The following is a 7,489-nucleotide window of genomic DNA, read 5'->3' as shown; positions in this document are numbered from 1 at the left end:
TGACGGACGGGGCGGCGCGCGCGGGACTACAGCTCCCGGCAGGCCGCGCGCCGCCGCCTCGCCCGGGGAGGGGGGGCCGGCGCCGGGGCGCGGGGCCTGCTGGGAGGCGGCTTCCGCGGGGCCTCATGGGAAGTGTAGTTCCCCCCCCCGCGCGCCCTGCCGCCTCCCTGGGTCGGAGCCCGCGGGGGCAGGGGGCAGGGGCCGTGCCCCAGGATCGGGGCCCGGCTGGGCGCAGCGCCTGGGGCCGGTCCCAGGCCGGGCGGGGGCGGGCCTGGCCCAGGGGCACTGCAACCGGCACGGGCTGTGCCAGCCGAGAGCAAGCGGGGCCTGAGCCGTGCCAGGCCGGCGGGACTCCTGGCTGGGCCCGGGCCACCGGGCGCTTCTGTCTCTCTCCTTCCTCGCGCGGCTCTTCCCTGGGCCGGTCTCGGGCGCCTGGGCCCTGTCCCAGGAGTTTGGCCCTTGCCAGCACGTGACTGGCAGCCCGGGCGGGGCTGGCTTCGCTGCCATCTTTGTTGCGGGCAGGGCTGTCAAAAACCCAGCCCCGCCCCGGGGACCGCCCCTTCCGGGCGGGGGAGGGGAGCGGGCGGCTGACGTCACCCGCGCGAGGCGCCACTCAGCGCCACGTCATCCCCCTTTCTCCCCCGTCCCCGCCAGCCTCCTTTCCCGCGGATCGAGCCCCGGGCCCCGCCCACTGCCCAGCTGCGGCTTCGCTTCCACGTGGGCTGCAGGGACCTGCCCCGAGGCGCGCCCAGCCAAGGGCCCCCCACGGGAGCAGCGGCCCCCCAGGATCACCCCGCGCTGGGCCAGATACAAGGCCAGGGTCTCCCCGGCCCCGCCAGCTAGTCCGAGTGCCCGGGGTCTGGGGGGGCCCCAGAGAGTCATGCCACAAACGTCTGCCTCTGGGCGGCCCTGCCCCCCCCGGGTGCCGAACAACAGGGGGGCGAACGGCCGCAGCCAGGGGAAGCCGCTCGCTGGGTGTCGCCGGCCTGAGCCACACGCTGGGCTTGGCTCGCGGGAGGGGGCCCGCCTACACCCCCAGTCTGGTGTTTGAGCCCTGCTGGACCGGGGAGAGCTGTGTTACGGCCAAGCCCCTTGGCCCGGTCCAGGCTGCACCGCGGGGGTCTCACACCCCTGCACAAGACAAACTGCATTATGGCCTGGGGAGCGGCCATTTCTGTAAAGGGAAACCACCCAGTCACGGCCCAAACTGCAACAAGTGTGTCCTCTTGGCCCACTGATTCGATCAGGTTCCCCCCCGCCGCCGCCTGCCCCTCTGGCCCTTTGTGAATGTCACCGCACATTCAACAACCTCAAAACGCTGCCCCTCCCAACTGCCTTCGTCTCACTCTGCCTCGCCCCTGCCCCACCCCTCTGTGCCCCCAGTGTCCCTACCCTCATGCCCCCATTTGTGTTGGCAGCTTCTTACACAAACTCCTCCATGCCTGAGGTCAGGGTTGAGCAGTTGGTAGAGAAGGGGGAGCCCAGGATGGAAAAGCAGGGGGATGCTGCAGGTTTTGGACAGAGGGACATTGGCAGAGTTTTGACAGAGAAGGGAGTGGAGGACGGGGCTGCAGGTCAGGGTTGAGGGGCACTGGCAGAGTGGGGAGCGGGGGAAGCCCAGGGCTTGGCTAGCAGGGGCTGCGGGTCGGGTTGAGGGGCACTGGCTGAGATGTGGGAAAGGGACCAGATTGGAACAGGACGGGGATTCGGAGGTCAGGGCTGAAGGCTGGGCATGGGCAGAACGGGAGCGGGGGGGAGGGGAAGCTGGACTAGCATCTGCCAGCTCTGCACATGCTGAGGTTTGCAGGATTTTCCCCTCCGGGCTCCTGGGGTTAAACATGCCAGCGTTGGGGTTTCTCGCTGTCCACCGCAAGCTTGGCCCGGTGGGCCCCAGGCAGGTTTTGCAGGGGAAGTTGGGGGGCCATGCTGAAGGGCAGGGACCCGGCAGCACTTGTGAGGCGCGACCTTCTGACCCCAGCCCTTCATTGCCGCCCCGTCTGCTTCCTCTGGGCAGTGCGGGAGCGAGACGGGTAGGAGCCGAGATCGACCACCCAGCAGTCACTGGCCCGCAGGGCGCACAAGGCTGAACCCGCCTCAGTGTGCCGAGGCTTCCTCTGCTGTTCCATGATGTGTATCCCCCTCCGAGTACCAGGCACCCCCCACCTCTGCCCCGAGTACCCCTGTGAGTACTGGGCACCTTGACATCCATGAGTACCAGGCACCCCCACCCCCATTTCCTGCCCCCTCTGAGTACCAGCCCCCCTGAGTTCCGGGCATCCCTGTCCCTTGGCCCCCTGCGTACCGAGCACCCCTGCCCACCGGCCCCCTGAATACTGGGCATCCTTGCCCCCCTGAGTACCAGGCATCCCTGCCCACTGCCCTTCATTTTATTTGTTTAATGATTTTTTCTGGTTTTTGCATTTTTAAACACAACCTGATCAATTCCCCCCAAAGGAACGGTCTGACCCATCCCTACCAGTTCCTGCGGGCTGGCGGGCGTGGCAGGCACCTCCCAGCATGCCAAGTTTGACACGTCTCAGCTACAGCTCAGTGAGGAGGAATCTGGAACCCACCCTGGAACACAGCAGATGGGCGGCATCAGGTCGCACAAGCGGGTGAAGGGCCCTGGGTCCAGGCCCCCATCTCAGCTCCTCCGTCCAGGGGGACGCTGGCCTACGCTCTTCCTGCCCTGGTGCCGTCCAGTCGTGGATCTCAAAGCACCATTCATGGTGTCGCCTTATCATTGCTCCCATTTCACAGGTGGGCAAACTGAGGCACAGAGCGGGGCTAGTGTCACACAGGAAGTCCATGGCAGAGCTGAGAGTAGAACCCAGTCATCTCCGCGCTTGGGCCTGTGTGTTACCCGCACAGCTCTCCTTCCCCGGCACAGACAGAGCCTTTGAGGGGGCAGCCGGAAGGGCAAGAGACGGGGCAGACTCCTGAGCACTGTCACCCATTCTACCAGCTCTAAAGCCTTCCGCCTTGGGGGGCTGCCGGCAGGGAGGCGAGGCAGGGGGCGGGCAGAGCTCACTGGCTGGGGTGCCTGCCAGGCTGGGAGGGACAGACCCCGTGTTTCAGAGTAACAGCCGTGTTAGTCTGTATTCGCAGAAAGAAAAGGAGGACTTGTGGCACCTTAGAGACTAACCAATTTATTTGAGCATGAGCTTTCGTGAGCTACAGCTCACTTCATCGGATGCATACTGTGGAAACTGCAGAATCATAGAATCATAGAATATCAGGGTTGGAAGGGACCCCAGAAGGTCATCTAGTCCAACTCCCTGCTCAAAGCAGGACCAATTCCCAGTTAAATCATCCCAGCCAGGGCTTTGTCAAGCGTGACCTTAAAAACCTCTAAGGAAGGAGATTCCACCACCTCCCTAGGTAATGCATTCCAGTGTTTCACCACCCTCCTAGTGAAAAAGTTTTTCCTAATATCCAACCTAAACCTCCCCCACTGCAACTTGAGACCATTACTCCTCGTTCTGTCATCTGCTACCATTGAGAACAGTCTAGAGCCATCCTCTTTGGAACCCCCTTTCAGGTAGTTGAAAGCAGCTATCAAATCCCCCCTCATTCTTCTCTTCTGCAGGCTAAACAATCCCAGCTCCCTCAGCCTCTCCTCATAACTCATGTGTTCCAGACCCCTAATCATTTCTCTTGCCCTTCGCTGGACTCTCTCCAATTTATCCACATCCTTCTTGTAGTGTGGGGACCAAAACTGGACACAGTACTCCAGATGAGGCCTCACCAATGTCGAATAGAGGGGGACGATCACGTCCCTCGATCTGCTCGCTATGCCCCTACTTATACATCCCAAAATGCCATTGGCCTTCTTGGCAACAAGGGCACACTGCTGACTCATATCCAGCTTCTCGTCCACTGTCACCCCTAGGTCCTTTTCCGCAGAACTGCTGCCTAGCCATTCGGTCCCTAGTCTGTAGCTGTGCATTGGGTTCTTCCGTCCTAAGTGCAGACATTATATACATACAGAGACCATGAAACAATACCCCCTCCCACCCCACTGTCCTGCTGGTAATAGCCCATCCAAAGTGACCACTCTCCTTACAATGTGTATGATAATCAAGGTGGGCCATTTCCAGCACAAATCCAGGTTTTCTCACCCCCCCCCACACACAAACTCACTCTCCTGCTGGTAATAGTTCAGCAGGACAGTGGGGTGGGAGGGGGTATTGTTTCATGGTCTCTGTGTATATAAAGTCTGCTGCAGTTTCCACGGCATGCATCCGATGAAGTGAGCTGTAGCTCACGAAAGCTCATGCTCAAATAAATTGGTTAGTCTCTAAGGTGCCACAAGATCCTGTGTTGTGTCTCCCCAGTGCTGCCTGTAGGTGGCGCTTCTGCGCTTTCTCCCCCAAATCAGAGTGTGCAGCCTCCTCCCACCCTCCCGGGGGTGGTGTGACACACACACACACACACCCCTCCTCCCAGCCTGCCGGGGGTGGTGTGACACACACACACACACACCCCTCCTCCCAGCCTGCCGGGGGTGGTGTGACACACACACACACACACCCCCCCCTCCTCCCAGCCTGCTGGGGGTGGTGTGACACACACACACACACACCCCTCCTCCCAGCCTGCTGGGGGTGGTGTGACACACACACACACACAACACACACCCCTCCTCCCACCCTCCCGGGGGTGGTGTGACACACACACACACACACACAACACCCCCCCCTCCTCCCAGCCTGCTGGGGGTGGTGTGACACACACACACACACACCCCTCCTCCCAGCCTGCCGGGGGTGGTGTGACACACACACACACACACCCCTCCTCCCAGCCTGCCGGGGGTGGTGTGACACACACACACACACACACCCCCCTCCTCCCAGCCTGCTGGGGGTGGTGTGACACACACACACACACACCCCTCCTCCCAGCCTGCTGGGGGTGGTGTGACACACACACACACACACACAACACCCCCCCCTCCTCCCAGCCTGCTGGGGGTGGTGTGACACACACACAACACCCCCCCCTCCTCCCAGCCTGCTGGGGGTGGTGTGACACACACACACACACACCCCTCCTCCCAGCCTGCCGGGGGTGGTGTGACACACACACACACACACCCCTCCTCCCAGGCTGCCGGGGGTGGTGTGACACACACACACACACACCCCTCCTCCCAGGCTGCCGGGGGTGGTGTGACACACACACACACACACCCCTCCTCCCAGCCTGCTGGGGGTGGTGTGACACACACACACACACACCCCTCCTCCCAGGCTGCCGGGGGTGGTGTGACACACACACACACACACCCCTCCTCCCAGGCTGCCGGGGGTGGTGTGACACACACACACACACCCCCCTCCTCCCAGCCTGCTGGGGGTGGTGTGACACACACACACACACACCCCTCCTCCCAGGCTGCCGGGGGTGGTGTGACACACACACACACACACCCCTCCTCCCAGGCTGCCGGGGGTGGTGTGACACACACACACACACACCCCTCCTCCCAGGCTGCCGGGGGTGGTGTGACACACACACACACACGTTCTCTTGCAAGTGTTCACAGCTGCCCCAGGGAGCTGGAGGCAAACACCCGTTCAGGCGGGCGAAAGAAAGACTGAAGGAAAGGCGAGGAAAGACCTTGCAAGCCGGAGCATCGGCCCCGCTGGCTGCTCTGCCCTGTTCTAAGGGTGTTGCTCAGGCAAGGACCAAGCTAGAATCTTGGGGTCCATCCGTGCCCAGTGGCCTGGCATAGGCCTGTTTTCGAAAAGGCAGTTGGGGACACAGCTAATGTCCCCTGCCAGATCCTTCGCCGGGAGGCTGAAGGCCCAGTACAAAAACCTGGTTCCCTGCGGCCCAGGGTTTGTAGGGAGCCCAGTGTCTGGGGGGCTGTCGGTGGGGCAGAGGGGCCCATGCAGGGCAGCCTGGATGTAAGGAGATCCCCAGGAGGCTGCTCCCTCCCTTGGGTGGCTCCTCCTGGGGTGCTGTGGGGAGCCCTGGGAAAGGGGAGCTGGGGTCGCGTTTCCATCTCTCCATGGCCATGGCCATTTGTGTGAGAGGTTGCGGAGAGCACTGGCCTGGCAGCTTGGCCGAAGGCCTCGGTGCGGGCCCAGAGCCGGCACGGCATGGGCAGGGGGCATGGCTCACGCCCAACGTCCACAGGCTGCGTGCCCCAGCCCTGCCTGGAGTTGCTGTCTGGCCGGGAGGTCAGAGGAGAAGCTGGGTGCCCCAGGGCTGGGAGTGGAGTCCAGCCGCCAGGGCTCACCCCACAGCCTTGTTGGGAGGGCAACAAGGGGCCAGGCAGCTCTACCTGTGCAGAGCCCCCCTTCTCTCCTGCCAGCCTGACCACACCCAGCCTGGTGGGCTTCCTGGCTGCTTCAAATGCCCCAGCTCCACCGCCAAGGCTCTGCCTGCAGCACCAGCGCTTGCCCGTGTCTCGGCACTCATCGCCTACCTCCCGCCGGCGTTTGGGCACCGTGACGGGGCACCTGCCCCACACTGGGCTCTAAGGGGTTGATAGAGCCCTAGGGAGGCTACGCAAGAGGCAGCCAATCAGAGAAGGGCTGAAGGGAGCAGCCAATCAGGGGCTGGCAGGTCCATATAAAAAAGGGAGTTGTGGGGCAGAGGATGGTAGTTTTCTGCTAGGAGCCTAGGGAGGAAGCACTGTGTCTCTGGAGGGCTGAGAGACCTGCCCGCCCCCCGGACAGAGCAGTGCTGCTAGCAGGGACCGGGGAAGCGAGAGATGGCTCCTGGCTGGATGCTGGGGTTTGCAGGCTGAGGCCCTGAGGCAAGGGCAAAGAGGATGCTGGGGCCACGAGGAAGTGGCCAGATAATTTGCTGCAGTGGCCACTAAGGGAAGTGTCTGAACAGCAGACTGCAGGTCCCCCGGACGGGGGCAGCACAGTGTGTGGCATGGCCAGAGGGCTGTGTCGCTGAAGGGAATGCCGCGGTCCTGAGAGAGACGTGAGTCCCAGAGCAGGAGTGACAGCACCACCCACTGAGCTAGTTCCCAGGACAGCCAGCAGGAGGCACTGTGGTAGAGAGTGAACCCAGTTACAGCACCCATCTCCTCCTCCCCCCTGCCTGCATCTGGACACCCATCTCCAGTGCCATGCCTATGACACTGCACCCCACGTTCCTCATAGAAATCGAGTAATGGTGTGAACATGACAGAACTAAGATGTTTTATGATATGAATATGGCATAACTAAGATATGTTTTATGCAAGATGGGTCATGTGAGGTATCATTGGAAAGGTTATAATTTACTGACTGTGTTTATCCAAAAAGAAAAGGAGGACTTGTGGCACCCTAGAGACTAACCAATTTATTTGAGCATGAGCTTTCGTGAGCTACAGCTCACTTCATCGGATGTAGCTCACGAAAGCTTATGCTCAAATAAATTGGTTAGTCTCTAAGGTGCCACTAGTACTCGTTTTCTTTTTGCGAATACAGACTAACACGGCTGTTACTCTGAAACCTGTCATTACAACTGTGTGTATTTT

This window comes from Lepidochelys kempii, chromosome 7 (assembly GCF_965140265.1).
Source record: "Lepidochelys kempii isolate rLepKem1 chromosome 7, rLepKem1.hap2, whole genome shotgun sequence".
Taxonomy (NCBI): Eukaryota; Metazoa; Chordata; order Testudines; family Cheloniidae; genus Lepidochelys; species Lepidochelys kempii.
The sequence above is the reverse complement of the archived record's forward strand: the minus strand, read 5'-3'. Positions refer to the sequence as shown.